Source organism: Panulirus ornatus, chromosome 42, assembly GCF_036320965.1.
Source record: "Panulirus ornatus isolate Po-2019 chromosome 42, ASM3632096v1, whole genome shotgun sequence".
Taxonomy (NCBI): Eukaryota; Metazoa; Arthropoda; class Malacostraca; order Decapoda; family Palinuridae; genus Panulirus; species Panulirus ornatus.
Genome location: NC_092265.1, coordinates 29,887,992 through 29,910,390, shown reverse-complemented (window position 1 = coordinate 29,910,390; position 22,399 = coordinate 29,887,992). Strand labels below are relative to the sequence as shown.

Here is a 22,399-nt window from a genome sequence, read left to right as displayed (position 1 = left end):
ATGTTAACTCTGATGTGCCCAGCAGTTGGAGGAGGATCGCCAGAAGCTTCTGGAAGATTCCAAGGACGTCTTGGTGGACCTGACCCTTTCAGATAAGGTCGAAAACCCCAATTTATTGTGAAGATCTTCACTATAACGTTGGACGAACATACTGAATGTTGCACACATGTGATGCGGACAAAATGAAAAAAGATAAAGACAAAAAACATGTCTGGTGTGGGTCTCGAACCCACGACCTTGAGTGTGTGAGACTCACGCTCTACCACTGAGCTAACCAGACAATAGAAAAATACGTCTGTTTCTTCAATTTGAATTAATGAAAATCTTTGCGAGGCAGCGTTTAGAAAAGAGAGATGTCTTTAACGAAATTTACTTGCTTAGCTTGTTCTTCTGTTCCTCATTATCGAAAGTAAACATACTGAAGGATATATATATATATATATATATATATATATATATATATATATATATATATATATATATATATATATATATATATTGGAAAGGATCACAATTTTGCGCGTGATCAAGTATATTCCTATGAGTCCACGGGGAAAATGAAACATAACAAGTTCCCAAGTGCACTTTCATGTAATAACCACATCATCAGGGGAGACACAAGAGAGAAATATAAGTCAGTTGATATACAACGAAGAGACGTAGCTAGTACACCATTTGGTAAACATGTGATTGTCCGAGACAGACAACAAGCGTATCATAAACTAATTATGTGGACAAGATGAATTCCTTACAAATTTTATCAACACTAAATTTATGCAATTTGTATAGACAATGACTTATATCAAGATTATAATTCTTTGTGCATTTAATGATAGAAGATTCAATGATATTTCTCGTGGTACTGGAGTTAGAGATTATAATGCCATCTCAGTTATTAACTCTAACTCCAGTACCACGAGAAATATCACTGAATCTTCTATTATTAAATACACAAAGAATTATAAACCTTAAGGAAACATGCAACATGGCGGTCAAACTATGAGATGCACAAATGAAGTTTATGAATGGAATATCAGTGAGACGAACTAGTTGATGAATGATGAATGAAAGTGTAATAAAGTCATGATGAATGAATGAAAGTGTAATAAAGTCATGATGAATGAATGAAAATGTAATAAAGTCATGATGAATGAATGAAAGTGTAATAAAGTCATGATGAATGAATGAAAGTGTAATAAAGTCATGATGAATGAATGAAAGTGTAATAAAGTCATGATGAATGAATGAAAGTGTAATAAAGTCACAGTTTAAAAGGACAAAATATGAATGGCAGCCAGGGAAGAGTGGCCCAGGTAAATGGAAGGGTTGAAAAGTTCGCGTTATGTGACGAATTTTGATAGATTTTGCAAGTTTCCTTTCCTATGATGGAACGTAAAAGTTTGTGCTTAGTTCTAGAGACAGAGTTCATAGGTTTATGTTTTAATGATGAACATCAAAGGATACCATTAATTTAACAGACTTTAGAAATGTTCAATTAAATGAAGCATTACATACACAAGCTGCTTTTTGGCGGAGTTAAAGATTCGCATTTTTTTTACTAATTCTAAAGTAGGTGTTAAATTGACGGACTTAAAAGTTCGAGTTTCAGCTTTAAACCTTGTGTTTATATGACGTATCTTAGAGTACTTGTTAATATAATGCAAGTGGAAGGTTTACGTTTAAAAGATGGTGTTTAAATGTTAATTAACGAATGACAGTTAAATGGATAGATTTTAAGTTCGCGGTAGTGTGTAGACACAGCCATACCAGGTCGTATTTCTCATCATTAAAGTCACCTTCCTTACTTACTTATGGCGGCGATGAAATTCACTGGTTCTTGATTCTGCACCAATTAACCTATCAGATAATGGTACAATGTTTGCCTGGTGTTGCATATATCACGTCTGTTGTTGAAACACAAGAATGCCAGGTGACTTTGGGAGTGGATGATAATGTAAAGATCAATATAAATGTGGGAAATCTTGAACCGCCATCACCAGACACAACACATGTTTGGATCTGGAGGGGGGAGGGACTTGCCTGTGACGTCACGATGCCCCGCCTTCAGCCTGGCGCCGCTCTGTGTGTGTGTGTGTGTGTGTGTGTGTGTGTGTGTGTGTTTACTATTTGTGCATTATGGGAGAGAGTTGGAAAAACTTATTTTTTCCTGAAAACATGTTGACTTATATTCATGTAATGGTTACGAAAACTAAACAATATACACCAAGATGAGTATAGGTTCAAAATACTGTTACAAGGACAGATCAAGACAAAATCATGGTTCGTGGAGTTTAATTCTTTTAATTCAGTGTAACACCGGTATGTGGTATATTTAGACCATATTGTCTTGTTATATTAGGAAGACGCAACTGTATTGAATGTTTTACCGCCATTAGTATTATAGTACCGTAATATTATTTTTATTTTTATTATACTTTGTCGCTGTCTCCCGCGTTTGCGAGGTAGCGCAAGGAAACAGACGAAAGAAATGGCCCAACCCCCCCCCCCCCCCCATACACATGTATATACATACGTCCACACACGCAAATATACATACCTACACAGCTTTCCATGGCTTACCCCAGACGCTTCACATGCCTTGATTCAATCCACTGACAGCACGTCAACCCCGGTATACCACATCGCTCCAATTCACTCTATTCCTTGCCCTCCTTTCACCCTCCTGCATGTTCAGGCCCCGATCACACAAAATCTTTTTCGCTCCATCTTTCCACCTCCAATTTGGTCTCCCTCTTCTCCTTGTTCCCTCCACCTCCGTACCGTAATATTTATCATAATTACAGTATTACTATTACTATTATCACTATCATCATCATTATTATCATCATTATCATTATTATCATTATTATCATTATTATTATCATTATTGTCATTATTATTATTATCATTATTATCATTATTATTATTATTATTATCATTATTATCATTATTATCATTATTATTATTATAATCATTATTATTATCATCACCATTATTGGCATTATCATTATCATTATGTATCATTATTATCATCATCATAACTATTATTATTATCAATATTATTATCATTAGTATCATTGTTATCATTATTATAATCATTATGATTATTATTATCATTATGATTATTATTATATAAGTATAATAATCATTATGATTATTATTATATAAGTATAATACATCTGCTACTGAAGGATACAATATGCTGGTTATCAAGTGGGAAGTTAGATATGGTATGGATTGTCATTTAACTTGTAGGTTAGTAGGGAGTGTGTTGTGTACCTAACGTGTGTTGTTGGGCATTATAATCGTCCGATAATGATAATGATTAAATCTTATTTCCTGATCTTATCAGTTTTAAAACCAGATATATGAAATATCTTTCGTTGAACATATTTTTGTCTACAGTTCAGTATGTACATGTAAGGTCTTAAGATTCAGGTGACTAAGTATTGGAATTCACTGGCAGGTGTGGTACACATTATCACCGAGCCTGAGTCTCAAAGATCAAGGTCATGGGTTCGAATCTCCAACATTCAGTATGTTCATCCAACGTTATAGTAAAGATCTTGACGATGAATTAGCGAGGTAGCGAGTTAGAGTCAAGAACAGAGACAAGTATTTTGGGAGCGAGTGAGTGTGTCAGCAGTTATGATGTAAGAGACCAGGTATTAGTGATGGTGATTTAAATGCGAAGGTAAGTAATGTGGCAGTGGAGGGTATAACTGAGACGCATGGTAATGGTGAACAACTTGTGTTGTGTGTGTGTAAAGGACTGGTGACCGGGAATACCTGGTTTGTAAAATGTGACATACACAAATATACGTATGTAAGTAGGAGAGATGGTCAGCGGGCATGACTGGATTACATGTTAATTGAAAGGCGTGTAAAAGAAAGACTTTTGGATGTAAATGTGCTGAAAGGGGCTGCTGGTGTGATGTCCGATCACCATCTTGTGGAGACGACGGGGAAAAGAGGTGGCGAGAGGAAGTGAACTTGGAAAAGAGACTTGTGTGAAGAAATACCAAGAGAGATTGAGTGCCACATACACTCTTACTGTGTAAATATCCCTTTCTATGAGATGACGTAAAGATGTTGATGAACAGAGGAGTTGGGATATGACATGAAAAAGTTAAGAGAATAAATGAAGGAAAGATTGAGATATACAGATGTCTGGCGGACCGCCATGATGGTTGTCAATCTAGCCAGCTGGGTTATTATTTATAAGTTGTGTTTAGTTGTAGGTCCAAGTTTGTTTTCAGGATATAATGTTGACTGCCAGTGAGTACCTGGCTGGCGCGGGTGCCACAAGGCTGGGTCAAGTGTAGTGTAAGTGTGGTCTAGGGATGGTGTGTGTACCACTTGTAGATGATGGGCCGCATCATGACCTGCCGGTTATAACATCTTGACCAAGATCTTCTCCACCTGCTGCTGCTACACTTGCAACTCTCCTTTTCTAAGACCATTTTTATGCTTCATGTAACTTTGTCTTTTTTGAATTATTCTAAAGCTATAGCTACAGAATCATCCTTACTATGTAGTTTCAGTGAAAATATATTCTGAAAGCACATCGGCTGTTGTCTTCCAGGCATTGCCCATCTGATACAATAATTGGTAGTAACTAAATTTCAGACGAGGAGATAAGAGGTGTACTTCTCATGACTAATGGCGTTGTTCTTTGGCAATATGCTGTACTGTCCTACGTTTATACGTATTACAGTAACGGTCTGAGAAGTTGATGATATTACAGCTAAAGGTACAGATTACATCAGTAAACATACCTCTTACATAACTAACCCTGCCTGCCACCTGTGAGAGAAAGAAACTCTCACGATCTTAATGTGTTCATTTGGAAGGATTCTAATGCCTGGTATCAAGGAAATGAAATGCATACTGTAATACAGTGATCAGTATTGTACGTCATAATGTAAGTGGTGTGTGACTAACTATAGCTGTAATATTACCTGTTCATTCCTGCTACTAACACATGACACCAAGTTGCCTGTTAGTCTTATTACGTACATTAATACACTGTTGTCTTGGCTTTACATCTCTACTAATGATGGCACCTAAATCCTTCTCCTGCCTTGATAGTTTTATTTCCACATCTTAAGATGATACTGTAGTTTGCCTGCTATGTGTACACAGTGTAAACATATGTCTACGGTGAATATCACTGGCCATTGTACACTGACGTTGTTCAGCAATGTAGACCCAAGAGTGAACCTTAGACAGCATTACGATATTTTGTGATGGACGAAATCTTAACTCAATAAAAGAAAAAATAATTACATCTTAACTGAGTCTGAGAACCTATCATTGATTGTTATAAAGTCCAGATGCAAAATATATATTCCTACCGGATTTCTATAGAAAGTACGTGGGACATTGTTTTAGTAAATTATTTTATAAGATAATGAATAAAATCCCATAACTTTTCTGTAGCACAGGGTACAGTAATGTATGTAACGTGAAACCGGTAGAATTAACATATCTAACATTAAGATTTCTATTTTGCAGATAACATAAATGTTTTACATGTAGAAATCATTAATATCTTCAACAACCTAAACATGATAACATGAAACTTTATATTACAAGCTTTTTATCTGGATTTTACGCATTAAAACGATATTGCCTACAGAAAAGTAATGTAGTTATTATCAGCACAAGGTTTAGAAGGTCTTACAAAAATTATGAGTTTATATTCTTCAAAATTTTAGTAAGATCCATTAAGTACACATTGAAAATTAGACTTATTTATTTCACTGTGATGAACACTAATGAAAAAATCATCTACGTGTTACTTAGAAATATTCTTTATGAATTAAGCTAAAGTATTTTAAGAGAAAATGTTTATTGTTATCAGAAACAACAAACAATCAAGTTTGATAAACTAAAGTTCATTAAATGACAAATAAAGAATATGATATATGAATTTCAACAATTTTATTAACATCACAAAACCAAATACTTAACCCAAATAATATAAATCATCAAAAGTGAAAAAAAGAAGCCCTCTCATGACGTAAACACTTATAGGCGGAATCCGGTAACACCTCTTGTTTGGCATGTGGAAGACAGAGTGGCTAGGCTCAGAAGCATGTTCTCCACTTCAACTGACTAATGATATGTAAAGACAACATAAACCACATACATCGATTGTGAGGATGGAATCAGGGATGAAACATCTATAACTAGAAAGGTTAAAGATACAAAGATGGTGAAATACCTTTACCCGGGATCAGTAGCACCTGTGGCAATGGACACAGCTTTGTAATGTTTGATCACTTACAACTGATCAACTTTAATACGAAAGTCTTAGGTATAGTCCCTCAAGGAAACTTTTTATAGATAATTATAAAACACATATATATGTTAGATATACACTATCTCTAGAATATATCTTTACCTGGGACGCGTAACACTTGTGTGGATAGACACAGCTTTGTAATGCATGATCCATTACACGAAATGAACTTCACTAACGAAGAATTATACAACGCGTCGTTGGAGAGCATTAATCAAATACCTATTCATAATTCTTATATTAGATAAAAGATATTTCTTGATAGTAAACATAAGAAATTATGATGAAAGATAAGGAAGGTAGAGGTAAATATTTCGTTAAAAGATGAAATACTCCTGCCTTAAACTAGCTCCTTGTATTGCATTTTCTCTTAGACACCCACATGAGAAGGCATTCTGTTCTTTATAATCATAAATTTTTATGTTTCTAACACTTTTTATTATTTCTTATATAATCTTAAGGATTCAGGCTTAAAGATCTTGGTTCTGAACAACCATTATAATGCAACACAATACATATTCATCATAAACAGTGAATGTAGGTTTGCGGCAGGGGTGTGTGATGTCGCCATGGTTGTTTAATTTGGTTATGGATGGGTTGTTAGGGAGGTGAATGCAAGAGTTTTGGAAAGAGGGGCAAGTTTGCAGTGTGTTGTGGATGAGAGAGCTTGGGAAGTGAGTAAGTTGTTGTTCGCTGATGATACAGCTCTGGTGGCTGATTCATGTGAGAAACTGCAGAAGCTGGTGACTGAATTTGGTAAAGTGTGTGAAAGAAGAAAGTTAAGAGTAAATGTGAATAAGAGCAAGGTTATTCGGTACATTAGGGTTGAGGGTCAAGTCAATTGGGAGGTAAGTTTGAATGGAGAAAAACTGGAGGAAGTAAAGTGTTTTAGATATCTGGGAGTGGATCTGGCAGCGGATGGAACTATGGAAGTGGAAGTGAATCATAGGGTGGGATAGGGGACGAAAATCCTGGGAGCCTTGAAGAATGTTTGGAAGTCGAGAACATTATCTCGGAAAGCAAATATGGGTGTGTTTGAAGGAATAGTGGTTCCAACAATGTCTTATGGTTGCGAGGCGTGGGCTATGGATAGAGTTGTGCGCAGGCGGGTGGATGTGCTGGAAATGAGATGTTTGAGAACAATATGTGGTGTGAGGTGGTTTGATTGAGTAAGTAATGTAAAGGTAAGAGAGATGTGTGGAAATAAAAAGAGTGTGGTTGAGAGAGCAGAAGAAGGTGTTTTGAAATGGTTTGGTCACATGGAGAGAATGAGTGAGGAAAGATTGACCAAGAGGATATATGTGTCAGAGGTGGAGGGAACGAGAAGTGGGAGACCAAATTGGAGGTGGAAAGATGGAGTGAAAAGATTTTGAGTGATCGGGTCCTAAACATGCAGGAGAGTGAAAGGCGTGCAAGGAATAGAGTGAATTGGAATGATGTGATATACCGGGGTCGACGTGCTGTCAATGGATTGAACCAGGGCATGTGAAGCGTCTGGGGTAAACCATGAAAAGTTCTGTGGGGCCTGGATGTGGAAAGGGAGCTGTGGTTTCGGTGCATTATTACATGACAGCTAGAGACTGAGTGTGAACGAATGGGGCCTTTGTTGTCTTTTCCTAGCGCTACCTCGCACACATGAGTGGGGAGGGGGATGTTATTCCATGTGTGGCGAGGTGGCGATGGAAATAAATAAAGGCAGACAGTATGAATTATGTAGATGTGTATACATGTATATGTCTGTGTGTGTATATATATCTGTACTTTGAGATGTATAGGTATGTATATTTGCGTGTGTGGACGTGTATGTATATACATGTGTGTATGGGGGTGGGTTGGGCCATTCTTTCGTCTGTTTCCTTGCCCTACCTCGCTAACGCGGGAGACAGAGACATAGCAAAATAAATAAATAAAAAACAGATCATTTATCACAATAACCATTATGTTTGTACCAGATTCTTTAAGTCTTCAGTCATGTTTGTTAATATATAAGAGATTTTTCCGCCACTGACAAGTGGCTCCGTGGTGTAGTGGTTAGCACATCTGCTCCATAAACGGTTGGTCAGGGTTCGATTCCTGGCGGGGCCTTTATTCTCAGTATTTTTTTGTGATCGTAAATACTCGTAGATAGGCTCTCTCTCTCTCTCTCTCTCTCTCTCTCTCTCTCTCTCTTCTCTCTCTCTCTCTCTCTCTCTCTCTCTCTCTCTCTCTCTCTCTCTCTCTCTCAGCCTAGAGGCAAGTTGATATGTACTGGGTGGGTGGATGGGTAGGGTGCAGAGTGGCTCGCCGTCATAATGCAAGAACTTCATCACTCTCACTCAGTCACGCAGTCTACATTCATAGTGGCTGGCTGGGGGGAGAGAGAGAGAGAGAGAGAGAGAGAGAGAGAGAGAGAGAGAGAGAGAGAGAGAGAGAGAGAGAGAGAGAGAGTGTGTTCTGCCTTATGAGTTCATCTAACGAGATTTTACGAAAAGGTAGGGCAAGCGCGTAACGCTCTCCGCAGAGAAATATATTGTCACGAACAAAAAGATCAAAAAGATGGGAGTAAGGTGTTGTGATGTGTTATGTCTGGGAAGGAGAGGTTGTATGTTTGTGGAGTGAGAGCCAGCAGACAACGTCTGGGTGAGACAGGAAGGTAAGAAAGCTGCCTGGGTCAGAGGAGTGGTAATTAACAGCCACTAAAATGCCACGTAGTGCCTGGAAACTGTAGTGACGTAAGTGACATGGGGGCCTGCATGGGTCTGCTGGTGGTGGTGGTGGGGGGGCTGTCGTCAGAGACTAAATATAAATGTTGATGTTGCATGACATTAAGATGAGGCTGTTGTGTGGTGTGGCGGGAAAGGTAGTATGATATTGGAAGCTGGTAATGTGGTATCGTACTCAGGCATGAAGCTCTGAAAGATCTGTGTGGCTGGACACGACGGTGCGACCTTCAGGTATTATGATGGCCCGACCTTTGACCTCACCATTAAGGTTATACGTGCATATATATACTTATCCAAAAGCTATTTTCTTTATCACTATGCGTTTGCAGTATCCATTTGACCGGCTGGTGATCTCAATGGTGTCTGTGCTAAGGACCTGGCGTAAACATTTGGACCTACAAGCATAAAAGAAAGTTCTGGAGGCAAGTGTAGAAAAAAGAATTCTTGTGACTATTTCATATGTGCTTCCATCATTCAGACCACAGTGTTGTTGCGACCTTCAGGTATTATGATGGCCCGACCTTTGACCTCACCATTAAGGTTATACGTGCATATATATACTTATCCAAAAGCTATTTTCTTTATCACTATGCGTTTGCAGTATCCATTTGACCGGCTGGTGATCTCAATGGTGTCTGTGCTAAGGCCTGGCGTAAACATTTGGACCTACAAGCATAAAAGAAAGTTCTGGAGGCAAGTGTAGAAAAGAGAATTCTTGTGACTATTTCATGTGTGCTTCCATCATGCAGACCACAGTGTTGTTGGGTCAGGCTGGAGGTTTGGAGTGGCAAAGGAGAGACTGGACTTGATGACTTGTGTAAGGGAATGAGAGACTGATGTGGTACCATGATTGAGATTTTTTTTTTTTCTTTTTTTGCTTTGTCGCTGTCTCCCGCGTTTGCGAGGTAGCGCAAGGAAACAGACGAAAGAAATGGCCCAACCCACCCCCATACACATGTATATACATACGTCCACACACGCAAATATACATACCTACACAGCTTTCCATGGTTTACCCCAGACGCTTCACATGCCTTGATTCAATCCACTGAGATATTAGTATGTAATTACTTATCTTTCTCTTCCCTTGAAGAAATGTTTCTCCTTTGTAAGGCGCCAGTGTTTAAAATTTTGATTTTGACTTGCCTGCCAGTTTGCATCTATATAGACTTCATACTTAAGTTCAAGATGGTGATTAATACACCTGCACCCTGAGCCACCGACTCTCGCTCCACTTACAAGAAGGTGGAATCAAACATCATCATGAACAAAAGCATGAAACGAGACTAACGAGGGAGATTATAATGAATAACATCAAAATCATTACTAGTTGTAGTGATCGCAGGAGACTACAGAGATTAGAAGCTATTCACATAAGAGAGGAAGCCCCTGTCATCAACATCCAGACAAACATGACCACAGCCTTATAGCTCTATGATGGCCCGCCAATAGGACGTAAAGCTGATAATACCTTGTCAAATTCCCGATTGCTCAGATGTGATTAATTACTGTGTTGTTACAAATATTCCATTATACAAAGGAATGTAAAGGTATTCATACAGCAGTGGACCACTGGGTCACTTTGAGGCTGATGGTGATAGTGGAAGATATCAGGAACTCACACATTAGTGTAGTGGAAGATATCAGGAACTCACACATTAGTGTAGTGGAAGATATCAGGAACTCACACATTAGTGTAGTGGAAGATATCAGGAACTCACACATTAGTGTAGTGGCAGATATCAGGAACTCACACATTAGTGTAGTGGAAGATATCAGGAACTCACACATTAGTGTAGTGGAAGATATCAGGAACTCACACATTAGTGTAGTGGAAGATATCAGGAACTCACACATTAGTGTAGTGGCAGATATCAGGAACTTACACATTAGTGTAGTGGAAGATATCAGGAACTCACACATTAGTGTAGTGGCAGATATCAGGAACTCACACATTAGTGTAGTGGAAGATATCAGGAACTCAGACATTAGTGTAGTGGAAGATATCAGGAACTCACACATTAGTGTAGTGGAAGATATCAGGAACTCAGACATTAGTGTAGTGGAAGATATCAGGAACTCACACATTAGTGTAGTGGAAGATATCAGGAACTCACACATTAGTGTAGTGGAAGACATACAGATAATCTTAAGATAAACCTGTATATTGTCAGTGTGACTAATGATGAGTCGCAAATAATGTTAGTCTTGAACTTGAAGGGAAATATTTATCAAGTTTATTGTGAAACGTATTTATAATGCTGCTTCCAACCACTCTAACTGGTACATTATTCCATGTTAACAATCATATTGAAGATAAAATACTTCACCTCATCTGAGGTCAAACGTTTGCCCACCAGTTTGTGTTCATTACTACGAGTGACATCAGATGTGACGTCATTAGTAGATAGATATATATACCTCATAGTGATTTTTGTTGGTAATACAGACAGTTAGTTTCGCTCTATTTCCAATGAACGTAACTTTAAAGTAAAGTACTCACGGTAAAAAAGTATCTTCCCGGATGTGTCCGATGAATTTAGAAATGATCAATACGACTCGTGTTGTCTGGGTAGGGTTGGTGAGTGTGAATGTGGACATGTTTCCTCATAATTATGGCAACTCATCTTTACAGTTAATTCCATCGAAATATGAAATCAATATTTTTTTTTTTTTTTTTGCTTTGTCGCTGTCTCCCGCGTTTGCGAGGTAGCGCAAGGAAACAGACGAAAGAAATGGCCCAACCCACCCCCATACACATGTATATACATACGTCCACACACGCAAATATACATACCTACACAGCTTTCCATGCTTTACCCCAGACGCTTCACATGCCTTGATTCAATCCACTGACAGCACGTCAACCCCGGTATACCACATCGCTCCAATTCACTCTATTCCTTGCCCTCCTTTCACCCTTCTGCATGTTCAGGCCCCAATCACACAAAATCTTTTTCACTCCATCTTTCCACCTCCAATTTGGTCTCCCTCTTCTCCTCGTTCCCTCCACCTCCGACACATATATTCTCTTGGTCAATCTTTCCTCACTCATTCTCTCCATGTGCCCGAACCATTTCAAAACACCCTCTTCTGCTCTCTCAACCACGCTTTTTTTATTTCCACACAACTCTCTTACCCTTACGTTACTTACTCGATCAAACCACCTCACACCACATATTGTCCTCAAACATCTCATTTCCAGCACATCCATCCTCCTGCGCACAACTCTATCCATAGCCCACGCCTCGCAACCATACAACATTGTTGGAACCACTATTCCTTCAAACATACCCATTTTTGCTTTCCGAGATAATGTTCTCGACTTCCACACATTCTTCAAGGCTCCCAGAAATCAATATACAATTCAATATTACAATTTGTCCCAGTATTGGCACGGGGTCATATCATACGATCATGATGAAATTGGTTCATAGTTAGACCTGCCAAGTCTCCTCAAATATGGAATGTTTCTAATTGTTGGATTCACCAGGTCTCCATATGACTGGTCTGTACCATGGCAGGTCGCTAGGTCTATGCTTGGTACGGGCCCTCACCTCAACCCGGCTCTTTATCTGATCTTGACTAACAGGTAGTTTGTTGTTAGGGAGGCTGGCCACGTCCCTGCCTGGCTGGCACAGGGCTTTACAATATGACGGATCTCTTTGTACCAGGTAAACATTCATGTGTATTATTGGAGTGATCAAAATATCTCCTTTATGACCAAACAATTTAATGGTAGTATTTCGTATAGGGTCAATGTGATGTTGGTATATTTGAAAACATATGAACAGTCATAAAGCCTGAATCCATAGTATATGTCAAACATTAAAGTTATATACATGTTGACTTTTATCATTACCAGTACAACATTGGTGAACTAATGGTCTTCAACCGGTATGCACAACCTCAACAATCAGGAGTTGTTCATTATTTCTGTTATAAAGACTCAGGTACGTCATCCAAGGTACCGATTAGTATTTTCTTTAGAAGGATCACTTAAATTTGGAATAAAATGATGGTAAATTAAGAACCATATGTATATATGTAAACGTGTAGATATATGTATCTACTTGAGTCAGACGAATGTATTATATACTTAAGAATATGACTGACAACTTATAGAATAAGGTACAAACATTATGGTTAATGTGATAAATGATTTATAATAAATATGTACAGTGTTGCATTTAAATGGTTCTTAAGAACCAAGGCCTTTTAGCCAGTAAAGATGATAAGAAATTGAAAAAGGTGTTGAAAGCATAACAATCATAAGCCCCAGAATATATTATCCTCTGGATATATAAAATAAAATCCAACGCAAAATAACTAGGTTAAGACAGTATTCACTCAGCATTTAAGAAAATATGTACTTTCCCTCTCCTTATCTCCTATCATCATTTCTTATGTTTACTTCCAACAAATGTCTCGTATATCATATAAAAATTTGTTATAGGTATTAGGTGAATATTGTCCAGCGACGCGTTGTATAACTCTCTGTTGTCAAAGTTCACCGGTGGAGTAGATCATATATTACAAAGCTGTGTCTCTCCACACAGATGTTACACGTCCCAGGTTAAGATATTTCCTTGATATGGCGTTTATCTAACATAGATATGTCTTCTATAAAGATCTGTAAACACGTTCTCCTGCGGGTCGATACCTAACGCTTTCGTATTAATCATTTGTAAGTGACCAAGCATCACAAAGTTGTTTCACTTCCCACACTCTGTTTCATTATTTATTCAAACTATATTTGTTTCATCATTGATTTGATCCTTACAATAGATACTTATGTTTGTAATTTTCTTGATCATATCATTAGTCAGTTGAAGTGCACAATACGCTTGTCAACCTGGCCAGTCTACTGTTTTGGTCATGAGATATTATTCACAAGGTGTAACAGGACTCCATCCGTCAGCTGTGTCACCACCAGTGACAAGTCGTCCTTAGCAAGGCTGTGTCATCCTCAAAGGACGGAGAGAAATAGTACAGTCTCGTCGGAGAACCTTCTTGCTCAAAGGTGTCCTACCTTCCCCTGCTCCTGTGTAGAGTGCAGCAGCCACGAAGGTGTAGGAACGCCATCAAAGGTGTGCTGGTGATGTGTGGTAATAATAATAATACTGTTCACACCATCAACAACAACCATTTCTCAGGTTTGTCTGTCCTACTTGTCGTCGCTGCACGTAACTCTGTCATTGCATATGTCTTCCTTGAACGTACACCTTCCTATATTTCACTGTCCCAACTATTTGGACAATAATACGTTGAAAGGATTGTTAGCTGACTTTAAAGTGGAACATATAAAGGATTAGTGACCTAATGACCTTCTATAGGTCGCTGTCCGTTAGAATGCACCATTCGTCGTACGAACAGGGTGAGAGCGTGTACGGTCTCAGAATCATCTTGAACCCCTGGGAAAACTGTTCAAGATGATTCGATTGATGGTTATAACATGACACTAACTGCAGGTATGACCCTTGCAATCAACAGGGGTGAAAACCTTACTTATATGGGCCAAGTATTTAGTGAGCGTGTGTATGACCTTACAAATATCTTCAACACGTGAAGGTGTTCAAGTATTTTTGGTTGAGGATCATGACTAACTTGTTGACTTTATTAACCCTGGCAGTCGATGAGCCACAAGCCCAAATAACCAACCAACCTGGCGATTATTTTAGATGTCTTGCTTAAGTGATAATGTAGCACCTGGGTTGAGCCCAAGGACTTGTTACCCTTCTCCTTTCAGTCTGTTTTCTATTTCTTCTTCACAACACTCAGGAGAACCCTCCAGCAAACTCCACCACACTCCCCTTCCTGCCAAACCCTTCCCTCGACGTCGTCAGTAATCAAGACAGACATTCATAGTTTTATATGCAGCTACCTGCTGGACCTGGACGAACATTATATGTTGAACTTATGGTTTACATTCTGGATTCATGACCACAAGCTGATAGCCCTTAAATCCAACAACATATATACATCCTGTTATACAACTGATGTTACTGTCTGACGTATGTATGGTGCGGCTTGATGACCTTACCTGCTGATGGTCATTAAGTCAAACATGTTATCATGTTGCAAATATCGTGATTTGTATGTTTTGTTGTGTGGCACAGTTTCTGGTGTAGATATCTTTAATAACCTTTACCGGTTACTATCCAGTATAGTGAACGATAGACAGACTTACGTGTTACAGACTCCGTATGATAAACACCTGACGAATCTCGAAACAACAAATTATTTGTTGGGTAAGATCAGAGAACGAGTCGTCCAGTGGCAGAACATAAAACTACAACATGTAACAACAACAACAACAACAACAACAAACAACTGTTATGTGAAGATCTAGTTATTCAAAGTGAGATGATCACAAGGAAGTTAGAGATATAGAAGAGTAGGAGTGAGGCATAACCTGGAGGCCCACCGTGGCTGGTGCTATATAGAGCAGTGAGGGATAACACCATATCTTAACCCCTGGTGATGTGTGAGCTTATAAACATTGGTGGTATTTATGGCGGCCACCAGGAAGTAATGTTCACCAGGTATTGCTCTGCTCTACACTGATCCAACAACTACAAGGATAATGTTGTTATAACCTCTTGATCATGCTGGTTATAGAAGCATTATAGATACATGTTGGTGACACAAGGATAATGTTGTTATAACCTTCTTGATCATGCTGGTTATAGAAGCATTATAGATACATGATGGTGACACAAGGATAATACTGTTATAACTTTCTTGATCATGCTGGTTATAGAAGTATTATAGATATATGTTGGTGACACAAGGATAATGTTGTTATAACCTTCTTGATCATGCTGGTTATATGGTATAGAAGCATTATAGATACATGTTGGTGACACATCATAATGATGGTCTCGTCTGGTGTCCACATAACCACAGTACTTTACTACAGTACATACAGTAATATCAGTCGTAACAACACTATGTATGTAGTCGTGATTACCGTAACAGGTGAGTGGCAAGACTGGATGACGTAACGTAACAATATCAGACTTCATCATTCTCGATAGTTTAGGTGGATCATGTAATATTTGGCGTTGCTTCATGTTTTATCAGATGATAAAATGATGGTTGGCCTAATGACCTTCACAAGTCAGTGGTCATTAAATCCCACACAGCAACCAACCACTCAGGATGACCAGGAGGGAGCCACCTGGTGCAGACCAAGTGTACCAGCCTGGTGGAGAGGATCAACTGCTCCACCTCAGGATAAGAGCTGCTCAAGTTCTGTAGTGAGGGACACTCCAAGTGGCATGTGAAACTACCAGTCTCAGTTATAAACTACCGCCCGGCTGGCCGGTGGGTGGCTGTGGCCAACATGAACCCAGGGGCTACACACACCGCCCACTGACCTGACCACCGGCCGGTGGGTGGCTGTGGCCAACATGAAACCAGGGGCCACACACACACCGCCCACTGACCTGACCACCGGCTGGTGGGTGGGTGTGGCCAACATGAACCCAGGGGCTACACACACCGCCCACTGACCTGACCACCGGCTGGTGGGTGGGTGTGGCCAACATGAACCCAGGGGCTACACACCGCCCACTGACCTGACCACCGGCCGGTGGGTGGCTGTGGCCAACATGAACTCAGGGGCCACACACACCGCCCACTGACCTGACCACCGGCCGGTGGGTGTGGCCAACTTGAACCCAGGGGCTACACACACACACACACCGCCCACTGACCTGACCACCACCACTGTGACCTGACCACGTGTGGCATGTAGCTCATCCTTGGACAACATTAATCAAATACCTAGACAGAATTTTTATGTTACATAAAAGACATTTCTTGATAGGAAACATAAGAAATGATGACGAAAGATAAGGGACGCTATTAGAGGTAAATATTTTGTTGAAATGTGAAATACTCTTCCTTAAACTAGCTCCCTGTACTGTATTTTCTTTTACATACCCAGAGGAAAATATATTCTGTGGTTAATCAACATAAATGTTCATGTTTAACAGGTTTTCTATTTCTGATAGTATTTCACTGATTCGGGTTTAAAGACCTTAGTTCTGAACAACCATTAAAATGCAACCCAATGCATATTTATCATAAACAAATCATTTATCACAATAACCATTATGTTTGTACCAGAATCTTTACGTCCTCAATCACGTTTGTTAATATATAAGGAATTTTTCCGCCACATTTCAATACATAACATATATCTACACGTGTGGAAATATATGTATATGTTTTTATAAATTTTTCTTTGGCTTTTATAATTAAGGTGTAAGATATCCGTCTGAAGTAAATACTAGATAATATTATAGGTTATGTGTGTGTGTGTGTGTGTGTGTGTGTGTGTGTGTGTGTGTGTGTGTGTGTGCGTGTGTGTGTGTGTGTGTGTGAGTGCACACAGGAGTGAAAACATATTTTACACTTACAAGGTTAAAAGACGGGGCAACACTAGTGTACAAATCCTTCCTCAAAAGACTCACGTCATGATGATTAAAGTAGTACACACACACACACACACACACACACACACACAGAGCGGCGCCTTCAATTTTTGATGTAGATTGATTTCCTATCTTAGTTTCGTCTACGGAATTCCACATCTTCAGTTCAGCACACCATTGTGGCAATGAAGGGAAAGTCACCATATTCATAAGGCGAGTGCACGTAGCTTATTCCACCTCGTTAGAGAGAAAACTTACCTGTATTTGAATTAATGAACGGGAACAGAGAAGACAAAAATTTTTTAACACATTTATTATACAACTATATAATTTATATTATATACATTACCACATTTCTTGCACTTTCCATCACAAATTTGCTGAGGTCATAACCTTGTAGTTACCATTACCTTACAACCTTAAGGATGGTGGTCTACAACACCTCTAGATTGATGGAGAAAACGAAAAGTTTCGTTTTATTATTAAGACCACAGAAATGCGGTAATTCCACTTCACTACCACTAACTACTAGTTATTTTACTTGTTGATTTTCACGGCTAAGATTTTCATCCTCTGAGCGAAGCCATACAATAATCGTCCTTATCTACTCTGAGCATTGGATAGCCTCCTGATGATCAAGATTGCTGTTTTGGTTGTCCGTTTCCCTTGTTACTGCTGCGCCTCACTGCACACCTTACATGAGTGCCTTCCACAGTATTAGGGACAGCTGCTGGGCCTCACTGTAGCTACTTCTGGGACGGTTGCCAATCTTCCTCGTATTCCCTCATGACCACAGCGCCAAACCGACTCCCGCCATCAGGCCGAGACGCACAAACATTTCTGACAAAATTGAGACAACCGCTTTCGCGTCAGTTTTGACACTAAGTGAATTTATACGACAATTACGCTGAAGATGCTTGGTTTTTCGTTCATGGATTGAACAGAAGCAACCAACGATGGTTGCTACTGCCCAATCCATGAAGTCCCCCCCACCACGGAAAGGTAACCAAGCTTCGGGGGGGATGGGTGTTTACCCTGACGCCAACGGAGAAACTCAATATTAATGCAGAGATCTTTTCCTCGGTAAAGAAAGTGTAGCCGGACTCAGCCCTCATGAGGTTACTGCACGACAGCAAAGATCACCCTTTGGTAGGCTGTGATATAGGCAGCACAGCTCCGTCAAAGATCTCACTCCATAAGTGAACTTATATAGATTCCTTTTTTAACATTTTGTCTTGTCTATAAGGAACTCATCAGTTCTTCTCCAGTGAAAGCAAAAAATCATCGAGAAATTCATTTGTCTTCTCAATATCAGGATCTTGTGGCTCTGTGTGGGGGACGGGGCTGGTGGTCTGTGTGTCTGGCTGTGTCTGGAGAGCGGAGCTGGTGGTCTCTGTGACTGGTTGTGTCTGGGGACCGGGGCTGGTGGTCTCTGTGACTTGCTGTGTCTGGGAAGCGGGGCTGGTGGTCTCTGTGACTTGCTGTGTCTGGGAAGCGGGGCTGGTGGTCTCTGTGACTTGCTGTGTCTGGGAAGCGGGGCTGGTGGTCTCTGTGACTTGCTGTGTCTGGGAAGCGGGGCTGGTGGTCTCTGTGGCTGGCTGTGTCTGGAGATCAGGGGAAGTCTTGGGCATAAATTTCAATATACTGTGAGCGATATCGCCTCTCAACCGATCCTCTCGATCTTCTCTTGCACGGCCTTCATGATACGTTTGGGCGGCTTTCTCCATTTTCTTTGCATTTCAGTTGGTGATCCTGCGCCATCGAGCCACATGATACCAGAATAGTATCGTTCCTGTTTCCCAACGGGTCCAATCTTGGTGTCACACATGATGCCGAGTGAACCCAAATGGCGGCCGATGTTTACGTTGGAAGCCACGGGCTCGTTATGTATCTTGCAGTAACTTTCATACCGTTGCTGCAGCTCTTTCCTGCTGATAAGGTACCGCTTCATAGTAATAGTCTTTCCCTTCATTTGAACGAAGGTATTCATGAAACTAACAAAGGAAGGCTTTCCTTTGTAATCCCGTTTGTAGTAACAGAAGGCCATTGAAGACGTGGACTGGGTCAGGCGAAGTTACACAGACTAACAAGATAGTCCTCTAATCAATGATCCTGTATCAGCACTGAACTCGAAATACGTCAGAACGACAATTTCAACCCAGGGCTGGAGGGCCAATTGATGATATTCTCACGTCTTGCTCAACCAAGTAACCTCGGTTAGACCTTGTTTATATTAAATATAGTAAAGCTAATATAGTGAAGCTTGATGATTCTATTCATATGTAAGTTACAATGTAGTTTGTGTGTATATACCTCGGAAACGCGGATATAGCTATAAAGTATATATATATATAATATATATATATATATATATATATATATATATATATATATATATATATATATATATATATATATATATATATATATATATATATATATATATATATATATATATATATATATATATATATATATATATATATTTTTTTCAATAATGGATGGAACTTGGCTCCTAAGGTGATTTTGTTGTTGGAGTGGGACCTCCAGCCATTCTGTCTACCTTTTCCCTTTCTAGACATGTGGTGGTGCATTGGGTAGTGTGGCAACCTTCGTCTTCATCTTTTTGGGTGCAGGCTTGCAAACCTCGTGGAGTAGTTGTGGGGTTTGCTTCTTTGCTGCACCCGACATAGCCATCTGGGCGTAGCTATCTACCCGGGCTGGTGGGTCAGCCAGCATAGCTACACGCTCACTCGTTACCTGGGCTGGTGGACGAGCAGCCTTCCTTTCTTCCATGGCTACAGTCTGCCTAACGACCTGGGGTTGTGGAGCAGCCATCCTTACTACCACCCAGGTTGGTTGGGCAGCCTTCTTTCGTTTCTTTGCTACACCCTTCTGGTTGGGCTGGTTGGGCAACCTTCTTTTTCCTCTTCTTCGATACAACCTGCCAACCGAATTCGTCTGCTGGTGGGTCCGTTTCTTTCATGGATACAACCTCTGTAGCCACTTGGGCTGGCCGGTCAACCTTCGGTTGTAGGTAAAAGTATATATATAGAATAATGTGGTTATCATCAGCAGCCAGAGGCCATTCCTCCCTCCTTGCCTGCAGAGTTCTTGATTTTCTGGAAAGTTCTACGAGATTCTGGTAAGATAAATACCATTGAGAGGACGTTGTTAGGGGACAGTCAGGTTCAGTTTAGAGTTGGTTGTGGGATGGTTCTTTTACTGTGTCGTATCAGCCAGATGGGTATTTCTTTTCACAGTTTTCGTTAAATTTTTTTTTTCCAGAAGCATGATCTAGAACACTATTTTCCATATGTTTATCATTTTTCTTGTTATAGTTTCATTATCATCATTAGTTTTGTTATTGTTGACTTTCAGATATTTGATGTTATGTTTGTGATTCCCGTGGAAGCGTCTGACATCTTGCTAGAAGACTTTCTGGTCACAATATTTCTGCACTGGGGAGTTGATCGTATTCTTTTATTGCAGGTTTTGTTATTATCTTGCTTTACATTAAGGTCTACTGGAGGTTTTCCCAATGCTGGTTGAACATATGTCCAGCAACAGGAGATGGCGTAAGATACAGTATTGATGAAACTTATCTATCTATATACCTATCTAAATATCGCTCTATCAGTCTATCAATCTAACTATCTATCTATCTATATATCTATCTTTATCTGAAAGTCAACAATAATAGAATCATTGATATATGAAGTATAACAACGTCCTCTCAATGGCAATTATCTCACCAGAATCTTCTAGAACCTTCCAGAAAACTATGAACTCTGCAGGCAAGGAGGGAGGAATGGTCTCCGGCTATTGATAAAACCATATTATTCCATATATATGTTTATATATACATATTTATGTATATATATGAATGTATATATAACGTACAGAATAATGCGGCCATCATCAGTATCGAAGAAAACTGAAAAGATGAGGTCCCACCGAGATTCGAACTCGGATTGCTGGATCCAGAGTCCAGAGTGCTAACCCTTACACCATGGGACCTGATAAGAAAAGATGTGATTTCATCTAAATGTTTTACATATAATCAACCAGAGGCCATTCCTCCCTCCCTGCCTGCAGGGTTCAAGGTTTTCTAGAAGGTTCTCGAAGATTCTGGTAAGATCATTACCTTTGAGAGGTCGTCGTTAGGTGACAGTCAGGTTCACTCTATGGTTGGTGTTTGTAGTTGGTTGTCCGAGGATGTTGTTATACTTGATCAATTTTGTAATTGTTGACTTTCAGGTAGGAAGTACTCATTTACGATGCATCCTTGTACTCACAACAACCTTATGAGTCACTTCAAGATTTATCTTCACTACAACTTTATCTTCACTACACTATTAAGGTTGAAGTCAATGGTCACATTCACTACAATCTCAACACGACTGGTCTTATACCTAACCCATATTATCACTACATCCATGTACATGTATTTCTTGCAGAATAACGCTGATATCAATGATTTCTGTGAAAGTTGACATATACAGCCTTACGTATCTATCGATCTATCTAATATCTGTTTTTTACCTATCTATCTACCGATCTATCTATCTATCTATCTTTCTAAATCAGAAAGTCAACAACAATATCATTAATGATACGTATAACTACGTCCTCTCAATGGCAGTTCCTACCCAGAATCTTCGAGAACCTTCTAGAAAACCTTGAACCCTGCAGGCAGGGAGGGAGGAATGGCCTCTGGTTGATTATATGTAAAACATTTAGATGAAATCACATCTGTTCTTATCAGGTCCCATGGTGTAAGGGTTAGCACTCTGGACTCTAAATCCAGCAATCCGAGTTCGAATCTCGGTGGGACCTCACCTTTTCAGTTTTCTTAGAAACTGATGATGGAACTGAGCCATATAGTTGACCTTCGATGGACATATATTTCTTACGGCCCACCATTTTATTTGAGTATGAAGATC

At 39.6% G+C, this 22,399-nt stretch overlaps 2 non-coding genes across 2 annotated transcripts; both read right to left on the bottom strand.

Moving 5' to 3' along the window:
* Positions 1–208: 208 nt before the first annotated feature.
* On the bottom strand, positions 209–280 carry TRNAV-CAC (transfer RNA valine (anticodon CAC)). Its single transcript has one exon. It is a non-coding gene; the product is annotated as a tRNA-Val (tRNA).
* Positions 281–21,401: 21,121 nt separating this feature from the next.
* On the bottom strand, positions 21,402–21,473 carry TRNAQ-CUG (transfer RNA glutamine (anticodon CUG)). Its single transcript has one exon. It is a non-coding gene; the product is annotated as a tRNA-Gln (tRNA).
* Positions 21,474–22,399: the final 926 nt, after the last annotated feature.